Below are 16197 nucleotides of genomic sequence, written 5' to 3'. Positions count from 1 at the left end.
CTGGCAACCTTATAAAATGATGATATATAATAATGTCTAGAATTTAATTATGGACTACATTTTGCATTATTAATTATTATGATACATATAATATAAAACATAGAATCAGCAAAGTAACTAGTACGTTATTAAATGAATGCATTAACGTTAACAGTGCAGTATTTGCCTCTGAAATGTAGTGGAGTAGAAGGATAAAGCAGCAGAAAATGGAAACACTAAAGTAAAATGCATTTATCTAAATATTTAAAACATGAAGTGCAGCATTTCAGGAAATGTACTTTATTTCCTACTATTCATACATATAAAACTACTTTGGTGACTTTGTGGTTGATTTGAGACTTGAACTACACTGCTGCTGCATTTACATTCAATTTCTTTCTTTTAAAGCAATGGAACTGGCATAAAAAGGTACATTTAAATCAATCTGCTCCAAGCAATCCCTACACTTTTATAACCTTATACTGGCTTGCAGTTCAGAGCTATGCACATAAGCAAATTTAACATTTTCCAAATGACCTTGACCAGAGGTTGACACAAATAACTTTAAATGACCCAAAAAACTTAAAGTCTGCACTAGTTGCAGGTCAAACTCCTACAAACTTATCTCTGTTTCAAAGTTACACATTTGGTAGTTTTTCCCATGAAAATAGTTCTTTTCTGCCGTAAAATAGTTTGGATGTAACTCTGTGAAGCCTCTACCTCTCTCTCCACCATTCCCTCTGCTGTTTGCTGCACTTCAAGCACACCAGCTCTCCTACAACTTTGCTCAAACACTGTAAAACTACTATATAGTACATAATTGCAAGTTGTAATACTGGAGAAATTTAGGCATAAGGTTTTCAACTAGAAACCAATTCTGAGAAATAATGATACAGAAAGCTCCGCCCTGCAAGTTGTATGATTGGTCCTTTAGGTTTGCTATGTATGAAACCCTGGAAGTCTGAATCTGGTTCATCTGTACAATTTCAAGGTGGAAATGCTCAGCCAATAGACAAAATAATAGATTTTTCCTCAATAATGATGCACCAGTCTAAATCTGTGTCTGTTTTCACTGAATCCTTCAAAATTAAAAATAAATAATAATTATCAAGAATCCTTCCAAGAAATTACACATCATAGACACCATCACATGCATTAACAATGTAAAATGTTACAATTGATGTGCAAAATAAAGCATTATTTATCTATTTCCTGCAGAAGACATACTTTCAAATAGAAGGACATACTCCCATATTTCCACTGCAGCTCTACCAGATTGAAAGAGCAAATAAAAACTGAGATGCACTCTAGAAGACAATAATTACCAGAATGCAGCAAAGATCACATATTGATTAAACATGATAGCGACATAGTACAGGAGTAGACTTTTCCTTTCATTTTTCTTTGATTTAACCTCTGCTCCTTAACCGTAAAATGAACCTTTGATGAAAAAAAGAAAAAGAACCATCCAGAAAATCCTGTCACCAGTCACCACACATGCACATACAACATCTCAGGATGCCTGCATCAGGATGAGAAAGGTCACAACCCTATTGGTCGGACTGCATTCTGCTGGCGGCTGCGGACTCTTCGGAGCCAGCTTTGACCTGAAAGGAAATGTGCTGTGTCTTGTGATTATGTACGTGAGAGCCAGGGCACAGCTGGCATTGCTTTACAGAGCTGATGCCTCCACTAAAAATAGAAAACATGTTGTTGTTGGGTTTTTTTCCCACTACAATAAAGTCACAGAGAAAATGGCTGAGGAGAATGCAGGAGCAGAACAAGACATGCAGGGATGGAAGACCGGGCTGTCATGTCCTTGGCTATTTGCCCTGCTGCCTGCTCAGAACGTCTGAGGATCAATAAAACTCTGACATACACTCCATAACCTTCACTGATTCAGAGCTTATAATAATTCTGCACGAGAGCCATCCAGTAGGAAATATCTTTTATCCCTATAGATTGGTATTCTGATGATCCAGACTTCTTAAAAAAGTCATATAGTCCTTTTTTTGTCTCCTTGTCAATAGAGCTTTGTCATGGTGAGAGTCAATAATGGGAGGATTAAATAAATACAAACTTGCACTCGGTAAAATGCACAGGTACTCACTTTCACATTTCACACACTCCATCTGTGAAAGAGCTTCGCACTCAAATTTGATCCCCCTTTTTTTATCAGTAAGGAAGAAGAGGGGAAAAAACAACTTCTTTCTGCTTTTTTTTTTTTTTTAACCAGCAGGCGCTTAATCCTCAATGAATACATTTGCAGTGTATGTGGATGTATGTGCTCGTGTTTGTGAGCGAGCCAATCTGCCACACCGTCGCTGATACTGAAGAGAGAAGATTTTTTTTCCCTTTGCCTTCTTTCCGCTAGATTTATTTTCTAATGTTGACGTTTATCACTTGAGCAGGCCTGCAATTCATCATCCTCCCTCCCCCTACCCTCTCCTCACTCCTTGTCAATAATCCGAAAGGGAGTCAATTTGCTAAAAATCTCCTTCTTTTATTTGGTTTTTACTCTTCTCCTTCCATCTCTGTCTCCCCTACCTGGCTCTTTGTCCCGTGGCGGCTCAGGTGAGAAGGTGGCTCGGGAGCAGAAAGTGAATGGAAGCCTGGCGGGGAGGATTTAGGAGTGTCTCTGGAAGTCGGAGATGGCTCCCAGCCTTGCGGGTGAGATGCACCTCAATCAATTCCAAATCCCTCTGATCTTTCATTAAGTGTTCGTCACAGGCTATCCCCGCTCGTCACTCCAGTACACAGCATTGTGTCTGGAGCCGGATAAATAGAGGAAATTATGATGCCGCCGAGTGAAGTGAGGCGCTTCGATCTTGGAGAGCATCTGTCTCCATCTAAGAAAGTGCAGCTACTTAAAGGCAGTTATTTGCTGTTAGGACTAGCGTTGGGAGATAACTAAGTTGATATGGGGAACACATTAGCTGATATTTGGCCCTTTTACACATCAAGCAGATGCTGAGTAACAACATCTGATGGAAATATCTCAATACTCAGGTGTAGCTCCTGAAATGGCCTTTCCTATACATCTAAAATGCACTCTTATTTATGTTTTGTGGCAAATGTATTTTCAGTCTGTTTAAAGTATCTTTGCCATTTATTTTGCTGTTTTAAGGTCAACCAATTAGCCAACCATGCAGATATTAAATGGGATGAAAATAGAGTGGAAGCTTCAAACATATTGTAAAAAGGTTGTATTTTAACCCTTTTCCTGATCATTTTGGGGCCTAAACCTAACCAAGTTTAACAAATGTAGTTATTGCTGGGAAAGCATCAAACAAACTGTGATAGTTTCTTGAACCCAATCGAACAATGACTAACAATCAAAGGTCAAAAAAACTTAAATCTAAAAATAATGGTTCCATACAGTCCATAAACTCCAGTCTACTGGGTGTAGGTTCTATTGCTGACTAAAGCCTCCATCCTCCCCTCCTCATATGGAAGACTTTCCTACTTAATTGAGAAATGCAATCATTTCCAAACATAAATAAGACTACAGTTTAGTTGTAGAGGAACCAGTTTGGGGTTTAAAAACTAGACAATGTTCACCAGCTAGTCACTAACTTTGACTCTCTGCCATTTAAGTTTGAGAAAATAGTCTACCTATGACGGATTTTTAGAGGTTTTCAGGGAATATAAACAAGAGCAGTGAGACTAAATCAAAATAGTAATGGTGTGTAACGGTAAGGAACTCAATGATGTGAATGACACTAATCTGCTGCTTAGAGCATAAAGGAACTGCAAGGATGGTTGATAATTCTCTGTCACTACAAATGACCCCTTTCATATCCATCACATTCACATCCAACAAGGCTTTAATGTCATTTTTTCAACATTTAAAGCTGCAATACAGTATATCTTTCATATACAGTCTATGTTTCTATACGTGTTAGGTAACAACCTGTAGATGTGGCTGGACCCAGCAGAGTAACAAATTAATAATTGGTTATATTTTTCAGGTAGCTTACTTAAAATCAATCAGATTTCTGTTGCCATAACAAAGAACTGATTTAGCTACAAATGTACTATTCACATGGGATCAGTATTACCTGGGGATCTCTGGTAATTTGTGAATTACCCCCAATGTCTGTGTTTCTTGCAGTGCATTCGCACAGGATAAGTGAAGTCTGTATTTTACTCGAATTTACTGACATTACAGCCCGGATATGATGTCAAATCTGTCCATGACTGATGGGTCACAGAATCTGGTGTGATACCTGCTCTGTCCAACATGCTGAACCGACAGCGTCGCCATGACAACATAATCTGTGCTTTCCAGAACCCTTAGGCTGATACGTCACTGTTAAACAATACTACTGTTAGGGTCTCGTCAGGTTTAGGCACAAAAACTACTTGGTTAGGTTTATGGAAAGCTTCTGGTTCAGGTTAGCATGGTGTGTAGTCGTCATGGCAACAGTAAATGTCAAAGCAGCAACATGACTTGAGAACAGCGAGCAGTGTTGTCGGGATAACGGGCCGTCAGGGCGTTTGTAGTCAGCCTGTTGAAAGATAGACCTAGAAAAATGTTGAATGCTGCTACGCATGTCATCCACCTCTATATCCTCCCAGATTTCCTTCTTCTTGTTGATCTGATTTTGCTGTTTCTGTGAATAGTCCATAGGCCTGTTGTGTATCAGCCTACTCCTGCATTTACACCTAAAATGCTGTCAATAATTTCCACCTCAGCCTCCAGAATTCAACCAGGAAAGAAGTAGAAAAAGATGCACAATAAAAAAAAAAAAAAAAAACACCTAAAATACCCCCAATCACTGAGATGCAGATTCGTACAGGACTAGTATTATCACAGGACGTCAGTGTTTGGTGAAATATGGTAGGTAATTTGTGGTGGAATTTTTACTTCACAAATTACAGACATGGAGCATTCGCATGGGATTAAGATCACAGACATCCTCCACAATTATTACAGATCACCACTGGTCCCAAGGTAAAACTAATCCAGTGTGAAAAGGGCTTAAGTTGTAAGTTAAAATGGCTGCCACTCTAATGACCACCTCAGCATGTATCATCCAACTGTACAACCTCCACCAGGAGCTTCAGTACTGTCATTTTTGTATTGCAGCTAAACCGACTGACCGACCGGCTTCTTGCACCAAATCCAGCCTTCAACAAGAAAACAATAGCGCCGTGGCACCGTAGTGGCAAAAGAACGGGAGACTAAGATAAGCAGGAGTGAGAGATAAGAGGGAGAAAGCGGGTGGTGGGGCGTCAGAGCGAGACAGAAAGGCAACACATAATTTGGAATTCACAGCCAATGTGCTTGTGTGCTGAGACCTATCTGAGCCAAGTTTGTCTCTGATCCTGCTCTGAATTCTAAAATACCCACATCTCTCCATCTCTTCTCCCACCCCTCTCCTCACCCAACTCCTTCCCTCCCACCTATTTTTCATTCTTTTTTCTTCTTCTTCTTTCTTTGTCATTCAGACCCTTGTATTTGTTCTCCTTTTGGATGTACATGATGCTATACTCTGTGTCTCTTTCATCTTCTCCTTCCGTCTCTTCATCGCTTGCATGAATAGGATTCATGTCCTACCATGAAGCTGTGAAAACACGAGTGTACCCCAGGGGGTTTTTGGCTGTCAGAGAGCAAAGAAGATAGAGGCAGGCACACTGTTTGTTGTTTCTCATTGAATTTTTCATCTTAATCCATGAAATATACATCGCTGAGGCCAGGGCCAAGGCCACGGACCGCATGGGTACATTGTAATAATGCTGCTCTGTTTGTCCAGCATCAGCTTCGGTTGTTATTTGCTGTGGCTCTCCTCCGAAAACAGAGTCAGGGAGGGTGATGTGGTGCATCAGAAGGTCTGCTACATAAACTGTACTCCCTGAAGTGCCTTTGGTTGACATGGATGAGTGACAGGCAGACGTCCCCGAAGAGCCCTTGTATCATGTTTGGAGTGTCAGTGGCAGCGTACCGTGGTGTGAAAATTTGCCGAAGGAGCCTGCGGAAATGTGTGTGTGTGTGTGTTTGTGTGTGTGTTTTTGTGCATCTACATGGCTGTAGTGGAGAGATGAGGTGAGTAAGCATGTGGGTGGGTGTGTGCGAATGAGAGGAAGGAATAAAAGTGCCCTTGCGTTACATATGTTTGTGTGTATCCATGCATGCGCTGTTTGAGGGAGAAATACAAGACATAAAAAGCCTTTTGGTGTAATGTGCATTTAAGTGTGTCTTGTGCATCTTTTTCTATGTTTTCTGAGTGAAGGTGCCTGCCGAAGTTGTTAATTATTAATAACTACAGGCACCAAACTCTCACCCTCTTTCCTTGATTATTCTGTGTCAACTCAGGAACGCCACCAGAGGAGCAAATTAGCATAAATCAACACTCAATAGAGGTTTTTTTTTCTCTCTGTATTGCTGAATACTTTTTTGGTAGAAAGTGAGATTTTTTTCATTCCTTTTCATGAGAAATTATTGTGAGTTCAAGCAATTTAAATCTTAAACAAAATATTTTAAAGTCCCTCTCCGGTTACTGATTTAACCCCTAAAAACTCCTCCAAACTTTAGCAAGTCAGGGGCACTTGAAAAGTTTTATGCAGCCGAATAATATCCATGAAAGTAATCTTTAAAGTCTTGTCTTTAACTCCGAAAAAGTCAAAGATACATATTTAACTTCCACATTATCTAACATTTTTTTGTTATTTTAAAGCACTGTACTACAAGCTGTCTTCTTGCAGTACAGAATAAAACAATACTCACAGATGTGGGATGCAAAATTCAGCTTAAGATGATGGTAATTAAAATCTGGGAATATATGCATAGCCTTTTTAAATACACAGCTAAGTTTGCAGTTGCAGAAAATAGGACCAGGTACATTTAGACATTATATGATTGGAAAGCTTGGTTTAAATTCCCTCTATAGTTGGTGATTTAACCCCTAAAAACTCATCCCTGTGCATCTAAGTCACATATTTAGAATTTGTTTTTTTTCCATTTAAATGATCCATTTCTATTTTAAAATGGCTTAGATGTGACTCTACACCATTACTTCCTTTATAATGTGTGGCTCTATAAAGTCCCTGGATTCAGTCTTTCCATTCACTGCAGCTCAAACACAGCAGCTCACCTTGACTCGAAAACTGCAAAACTACTCTACGCTACATGTTTGATCTCAGGCTGCACAGTGGCTCAGTGGTTAGCACCGTCGCCTTCAGCTGGAAGATCCCCAGTTTGTGTCCCAGCCTGGGATCTTTCTGCGTGGAGTTTGCATGTTTTCCCTGTGCATGTGTGGGTTTCCTCCAGGTTCTCCAGCTTCCTCCCGTAGTCCAAAAATAGGCAGAGATTAATAGATAATTCTAATGGATGGATAGATGTTGAATCTGGAAACCGATTCAGAAGCTCCATCCTTTTTTCCCACACTGACAGGTATATCTCCTTAGGTTTTTGTTCCATATGAAACCTCAGTGGTGTAAACACATGTTTTCGAGACTGCAGCTTCATGTAGGAAATACTCAGCTATGGTGTCAAGTGCTTATTTAGCTCATTACGTGACTTCTAATGCGTAAAAAAAAAGTACAATATGGGCTTGTTAACAAGGTAAGAAGCTTGATTCTCACTGGAGGGAGTCTTTAACATGTTTAAAATGGTTCCAAGTAAACTTGTTTAAAAATTTATCCACGACTACAAAGCATTCATGTTCTTACAATGGCATCACCGAGGTACAGGCAAAGAAACAGAAAAGGACAACTAAAACTAACCCAACACATCGTGTTTCAACTCTCCTCTGGTAGATGCTACAGAATACTGAAGACCAAAACAAACAGACATGGAAACATTAAAATCAGTGAAGAACATCAGATTCTGAATCCCACCCCTTAACCATTGCATATACTGTATGTCACATACCTTCTTATTTTCATCCCAGAAACACTGCCTTCTGTTCCATTGCATTATTGTCCGTCTACTTCATGCATACAAGGTGATAAAAACTCTGTATATATCATTAATAAATGCATTTGCACTAAATTTTATAATCTAATTTTGCACTGAAAAACTCTGCTTTAGTTTCAACATGTTCTTTTACACATCTGTAGCTGTACATACTAGTTAAACACCCATTTTCCTTCTATAATGTGTTGTTCTCATTTAAAAGAACATAGGTTTGATTTCATGTAAGAGAGCAAAGAAAACTCCAGCCTCAAACCCTTGAGTCTTGGTTAGTAAAGATTCTGAAAACATAAAAACGCGTTTTTCCATTAGTAAGCACTACACACCAGGCTGTATTACCAACCATGTGACGAACCAGACAACTGCCCCGAGGCCTCAGACTCCCCGGAGCCATGTTAGTCTCTGGTTCACTGCATGTCATGGTGTTGTTCAGTCTGCAACTACTACTGCTACTACTCCTGTCTTGTTGAGGAACACATCTGTAAAATGTCATTTTAATATCTTTACTATTTGAGTTTAGTTTGTGCATATTCATTAGTGAAGGTGGAGTTAATGAAATAAGCAGACATCTAAATGGCATACTAAAAAAACAAAATCTGAGGCAAGGAAACATTATTCCATCCTTGCAATGAAGCACGTTTAGTCAAGTGTGAGAAGTTTAGGAAGGAATTGCGATATATATTTAGCATTTTCATTTTATAGCGCTGAACTCACTGAGATTGTGAACCAATATTGTATCTTATCATGCACATTTATTTGATAAGTAATTAGTTTCTTTGCAGTTTTAGATTCTTCATAAAAAATGTACAATCCAGCAGTAGATTATGATATCTTATATTAGATAAACATAGATGCCATTTTATTGATTCCAGCAGTCTGTAAAGTAATTAAAAGTAGCTCCACTCTTACCAGCTGCATCATAAAGTGGTGCGCGCATTAATGCATCAATAATTACAATCTGATGATACGATATTCATTTAGTTTTTCTCATCGCTGCATTTTGTGTGAAGTTAATGGATGCATATAAATAATTTCTCGCCTTCTCACCTCATGTATATTTTGACGTTCATATTTTTGTACTTTGACTTTAAATTTTAAATCTGCAACTTCTTTCTTGAAACAGAGTCTTGCACTTTAAGAAAAAGGACAGGTGTAGCTAAACAGATTAATGATGGCACAGCTCTATTCAAGCATCCCAGAGAGCCGTGACAGTGAACCAACATGCACAATGTCAACACCTTACAACTCATGCAGTCAAATGGAATTCAGCCACTGTCTTGCTTAAGAAAGAAGAAAGCTAGCAGACTGCTATCAGCCAATATCTGGAGTTGAGGTAACAGAATAGGAGTTGGGAGAATAAGAAGTTGGTTGGTACATTAATAATAGAGTCAACAGAGTGCTGTTTGTGCATGAAAGAAGCTGTCACTGCACTGTTTGTAATAGGAACTTGAAGGCAACGAGGTAAATACACATGAGAGGAGCTTCAGCTGTAGACTGAGAACACTGAGGTGCAGCACAGACACCACAGGAGGCCATCCAGCTGTAGAATTCCTCCCCTTTCTCCAGGAATGACAGTAAAACACTAAGATGTAAACAATAATATCAATAGCATTTGCAATATTACTTTTCTCAATAATTTGTGCAATGTCAGTGTCAGTATCACATGTAGCTGATGCTAATTTCATGTGCAATATTTCATCTCTTTATTTTTCAGTTGCATGTGTAATGTTTCATTCTCATGAGTAGAATTTTATTTTCATTTGCAACATTTCTGCAATATTTCATTATCATGTACAACTCTGTCAATGTAATGTACAATATTTCATTTTTATCAAAATTTTCAGGATAAATATTTCATTGTCATGTTTGACATTACCTCAATATACAATCTATTGTAGCCTTATTTTAGCTTACCTTTTTAATTTCAGTATTGCATCGTACTCATATCTTCTTGGTTTTTTTTTATATTTTTGGGCACTGCATTTCTTATGTTTTGCCATTTTGTTGATCTGTCACAAGAATTTCCGTCTGGATTAATACAGTTTTATTTTTATCGTATCTTATCCTAAATATGTAGCGTACAGTGCTGCAATATGGTATGTTACTTCATATTTTAACCCAAACCCTAACCCATTTCTCAGGTGCAATATTTCAGTTTCATGTGTAACATTTCATTTTCATCTATTCTTCAGGTGCAATATTTCATTATTGTGTGTGATCTTACTTATTACCTCAATGTAACTGGCAGTATTGCTTTTTACTGTTTTTTTCCAGCCTTATTTTAGCTTACTTATTTAATTTTCGTACCATATGATACTCACATCTTGTTGTTTTTCTGCTTTTTTAGGAACTGCATTTTGTATGTTTTGTCATTTTGTTTTTTCTGAGCAATATATGGCACAAATAAGAAAAAAATCCTACAGGATTAATAAAGTTATAATGAGCAATAATAATGAAAATAATAATAACAATGACAATAATAACGTTTAGTCTTATCTTGTGTCACCTAATTGCGTCAAATCACATCTTATCTTAAATATGCAGCATACAGTGTGGGGGTATACTGTCTAAACACTGTATCCAATAGCCTACAACAGCAGCTAAATCAACCATGACAACATAAAACTATGTTCTATTGCCATTAATCAGTGGTGACACATGACCACGGCCCTATATAGCACTATATTCCCATCAGAAGTTCTGTCTGATTCTTAAACCGCTTGCAAACCAAACACAGTCTTACAATAGAAAATGAGAATGATCCCACGTGGCTTCTCATGTAGGTTCATACTGTTTCATGTATGGCACATGTGTCCACTCACCATCTGGTCGCTGGTCTTCCAGTTAAGCTCAACCTGCTGTAAACGCTCATTATGTAAACAATGTCACCCCAGGGAAGGTGTGATGTTAATAATCCAGTATTATATGTTGACCTCATAGGAAACAACCTGTGTAAATGCCATAAATATTCATGCAGTGATAACATTTTTGTTGTTAGTTTGCTGAAATAACAGTCTGTTGTCTCACCTGGAAAATCTGCATTAAATAGGCAGCAGAGATAAAAATGACTCTGCTGTTCGGCTTAATAAAAATACTTATTTACCGGCGATAATGCTGACTGCGTGTACTGCAAGCAGCTAGTTGTGAAACAGCTTCGAGGTATATTTTTTCCAGTTCTTTATTTCCGTGGGGGGAATCAAATGTGGGAGGTAAGAAAATACAAAGTCAAATAAGAAGCTGTAATGTTATCAGAGGCCATGAGCCATAACCGTGATAATATCTATCTTTCCCTGCCGAGGTAGGGGTAACTTGATAGAGGCAATACATTGCTGGCCACATACGCACTGATGCACACAGGTACACATCAAACATCTTATATTAGGTCTGTCAGAATGGAGAGGGAGGGAGGGAGGGAGGGAGATGTGGAAACAGACACTGTTTGGCATAAACACGCAAGCACAGAAAAGTACCTGACGGATGAGGAAAGACAAGTGCACAACTAAAAATATACATGCATTTGCAGATGTATGCATGATACGGCACGCTCTGTGTAATATAGCATTTACCCTCCACAGCCACTCATCTCATTCCACATCTTGTGTCAGAGTGTCTGTACAAGGCTTTTCAATTATCCGGCAGACGCATCTTTCCTCCCAGTGAATTAGTATGAGGGGAAAAACTCAAGTGGGTAATGGAATTCCACATGCTTTTACTCCATTAGAAAACACACAGCCTGACTGGTAGTTAATGTATGTTTGAGGGATGGAGGTGGAATATATATATATATGTGTGTGTTTAACATATGCGGGATGACATCAGATGAAAAATGTGCATTTGTCCATTCATACGGGAGAGTTCTATGAAGACCATTACATTATTAGATGTATTATTACAGCTTTTATCCCGAGGCTGAAAGAGTAGAAACCATGAAAAAGCCTCTACCGATGTGACCTCTGAGTGAAGCTTTTTAAGACCTCTCTAACATCACTTCAAATCAATTAGGCTTCAAATGTTAAAAACAAACAAACAAGCGGTAAACAACAGACAATACAGAAAGGAAAGTTTATAAGTTCAAACTGAAGTGGTCCGGTTTCTAAGAGCTCTGAAATCACATTCAGTACTTAAATGTCACATGTATCCATAAACCGGTAATTGGAGTTTTCATTGTGAGGACTCTGAATGGAGCGGAGCATACTTTGAAAGGTTCCACATATGAGATTTTGAACATTAATACAACAGCAAGCAGCTATTTCCAATGTAAAGATATAAGACGAAACTCCCTTGCTGTGTGCTATAATCCAAGTTTCTTTACGTCTCTATGGCAGTGCTTTTAAGTGCATGTGAGTCCCTCCCATTGAAATTGAGATTTTGGACATTAATAGAGCAGCAAGCCACTATTTCCATGTAAAGATATAAGAATAAACTCCCTCGGTCTTCTAGACTTCTTTATGTTGGTGCAAGTGAGTCCCTTCTTCTGAGACTGAGGTTTTGAACATTAGTATAGCAGCAAATAACTATTTCCAGTGAAAAGATGAAAGAAGAAACTCCCTCAGTGTGTGTTGTAATCCAAGTTTCTCTATGTTAGTGCATTTAGGTGCATGTGAGTCCCTCCCTTTGAAACTGTTGGCCCTTCCTGTGCTTATAAAACCACAAGGACCGAATGCTCAAACTACATTGTAAAGTCAAAAGTGCAGTCCAGACAACACAACAAGTGCCCCCTAAAAACGACGGAAATAATGTTCTAATTTATGTGTTTGTGTTACTTTGATATATCTGTGTGTGTCTCTATTGGTGTGTGTCATGCAAAATGGTGCAGAGCAGATCGAGTGAAGATGATGTTACTGGAGTTGACATGTATTTTACCATGCTAGTGTTCGCTAATGGTTATGGCTGGATTAGTTGTTGTTTTTTTGCCTGTTCTCTTGTACACAATCTTTCTGATTGCAAATTAAATGCAAAGTGAAGGAGGAGGCTTGTCTAATGCACTCAGGGGTTCTGAATGTCACAGATAACACCTTTAAGTTACCTGCTACAGAGATCGTGTTGTAATATTTGCTGTGTCTTTATCTTGTCAGGTGCTGCGATGTGATTTTCTCTCTTAATTGGAATCCATACGAGCTGCCAGACATGAAATGTGATGGTGGGGTCGTAATTCCAGCTTTGCATGACTCCAGCTTGTCACCTACAGTGTCTGCACAGCAGTGAATTAAAGCCATGATCAGCTCACTCAGGTTGCACTCGACAGTGCTTAAATGATGTAGAAGATAAAAGATAGGAACACTATAAAAACCTTTTTGACTATTTTCAAGTGCAATGTTTTGGACAGTTCACCGTTTACAGATTTTCTCTGTTTTGCTAAATAACAGAAAATTACAGAAAATTGCCATAATTTATGTTAAACATAAAATAAACAGGCAAAAACTTTAAAAAAAAAAAATGTCCACATCAGAAATCTGTATTTTTAGAAATGATAATTAGTTCTTTTACAACATCTGATTGTAAAATGACATTATTTTTTAGCAGGTTAGAATCAACAAAATATTCTTTTATTTCACAGACATTTACCATTATTTGAAAGAAAAAAAATGTATTAAGGGTTAGGAGTTTTATTTGACTACTTTCCCTGTTTTATTACTCACAGATAATATATGGCAAAATCACAGAAAAAAATGATTCATTTTCATGTTGATTGCAGAAAAACTGTTCAAAACTGCACATAATGTTCACATCAAAAATACCAGTTTTGTTTTTTTTTTACAGATAATAATCTGCTTTATTACAATGTGTCACCATGAAATTACATTGTTCTACCGATTTTAAATCAACTTAGAAATAGAATAATTTTACGGAAAACATATGTTTTTCTGACACTCAGTTCTTTTGCAATGCTTTTTGTTTTATTTCAGTTCTTTTTTATAGTGTAATCTTTGAGTACAGCCATGCCTGGACTTCTCTTCATCTTTCCTGTTATTATGTTTAAAGCCATTTCTGAATTTAATCTGTTAAAAAGCAGACTACGGCTTTGAAGAACCTGATGAGCGTATGTATGTACCAATACATATTGTATGCACATTTTTCTATTGACTGCATCCATTACACCTAAGTTTTATATTATTTATAGCCACTAATGATTGATATTTATGATATTCTGGTCACACGCTTGTGTCTTCAAAGCAATCGAAGAGATTATTTTTCCTCTAATATCCAGACAATATTCTGACGGTTTTGAAACTTTAGCATTTAACAAACTTCCCCTTCACCTGAGGATTCATCACTGTCGCGAGGTGCTGCCAGTGTCTTTTAACAGCTTCATTAAGCCTAATTGTCTTGTCTTGTCTGTTTGTGGCTCTTTTAGTGACGAAAAACATGTTTTTTCTTGCCTAAATAATGCAGTGCAGATGAGATTCTGAAAGATTTCGCTCTTTGTGTGTATTTTGTGTGTGTTACATCTTGGGTAATCTTCACCTGCAGTCATATGCAGTCCCTGGTGAGAGACTGTGTGACTCACGACCGACACATCTAGCCCACGGCTTAGAGTTCTTCTGTCATGGATTTAAGCTTACACACACAAAGATTTTAATATTTCACCTACCTCACACACACACACACACACACACTCACAGGTTACCACTAATCACTGCAGTATTACCACAAGGCCCCCTTTGACTCATCTTACACCAAAAAGTCATCTGTGATACAAACATATTTCACACACAGCTTCAGGTTTTTATCTCAGCATTAGGCTCAGGTTATTTTCCACTATGTGCAACATGAAGCTGACAAGGATCCTCGTCTGTTTTACCCTCTGCAATTCAAATCAAGTGAACTTGCAAATGCGACGCCAGTGATGGCAAAATGTTGTGCTCACCTCCGCAAATTACCCCCAAATTGCCCCTCAGATTTCAAACCAAGCATGCAAGTTGTTCTTAGCAGTTAAAATGTAAACACCACAATCAGCATTTTAATTCATGATTGCCAAACAAGCCGTAAGCTAATCACAGCGAGGAGATAATGAAAAAGCAAAAAGGGAGAGGAAGACTAAGGAGGGAGTCTGTGATTAGGTCTTGCTTCGAAATGTCTGTTTTTCTTTCCCTTCTCTGCGCTCTGGGCTCTGCATTTTTAAGAAAATGCCATCTACGGCACTTTTTTTTGTGATCTGCAAGCACAAGATACTTAAGTCAGAGTCAAGGTCGGTGAAAGACGTGTTTTACTAAAAATATACTTCTGCATGGAGTGTCACACTGCAGGAGATATTTTCCTCTTTGTTGACTCTACCGTGTCACATAATCGGCTAATAAAAAGTGTTAAAGTGTGCCTGTATCCACTTTAGTGAGCTGATTCTCAAGAAGTGACCTAATAATTCTAAAGGCTAAGGTAATGGCCGTGGGCCTGGTAGGACCTTTGGTTAGATGTATATTCAGAATCGACAGGCGTAAATGCCTTTAACCTTTTCCTCCAGATTCATTACAAAATGCTGACAGCAAGGACCTGACGTCTGTCTTTAGGAATTATTATCTACTGACATTTCAATTAAGTCTACTGAACATATACCTTCTAAAGACAGTGATGTTGTTTAAGCTGTGAGTTAACCTTCCTCATAATATCCCCACAACTTTAACATGGGGAAAATGATAATTTATCAGAAAAAAAACAACCTCAAACATCAGAAATGAGATCAGGCAGTGGCTTATTTTCCTCAAGAAGTAACCAAATCCACTAAACTCCCAGCTAAATATTCACTCAAGGTCTAATTAATTATTTACTGCTCACCTGTGGCAACACCAATGTAACTGTGGAATAAGAGGGGAGCCTTGCTGAGCCATGACTTTTTTGCCAACTATTTTATAGTTTGAGGCTACAATCACTGTTAATATTAAATGAAACCCACTTTGTTTGTGCACTCTTGGCTGTCAATAAATCATTTGAAATATTAGCAGTGCTGTGTGTTACCCCATGCAGCCAGAAAAGGAAACTCCGCCGTGTTTCGGAACATGCCGGCTCTCCGGATGAGTTGGCAAAATCTCCAGCCGTCGTTTCCCTAGTAATAAATTCATTAGCGCGTGAGACTGGAGGAATGAAGACATTCACTGTCCAGTGACTTGCAGCGAAATTACAGGAGATACCCTGCTTGGCTAGCGATGCTGTGATATCTAAAAAGCCGTATTAAAAATGCATCGCCTTTCCTTCCTTTGGAGGTTCCTGCAATTACTCAGTTGGTTTAGAAACACACAGGGAGGCGTTTCCCCACATCGCCCTCACGAGTTACTGTACATCTTTATTGCTTTCCCTCTTCTATCTAA

At 38.3% G+C, this 16197-nt stretch overlaps 1 protein-coding gene across 13 annotated transcripts in view; it reads right to left on the bottom strand.

Moving 5' to 3' along the window:
• Positions 1-16197, bottom strand: part of LOC111582007 (neurexin-3b) — a 344457-nt gene that overhangs the window by 68686 nt on the left and 259574 nt on the right. The window lies entirely within an intron of this gene.

Source organism: Amphiprion ocellaris, chromosome 12 (genome assembly GCF_022539595.1).
Source record: "Amphiprion ocellaris isolate individual 3 ecotype Okinawa chromosome 12, ASM2253959v1, whole genome shotgun sequence".
Lineage (NCBI taxonomy): Eukaryota > Metazoa > Chordata > Actinopteri > Pomacentridae > Amphiprion > Amphiprion ocellaris.
This window is presented reverse-complemented; position numbering and strand designations above follow the sequence as displayed.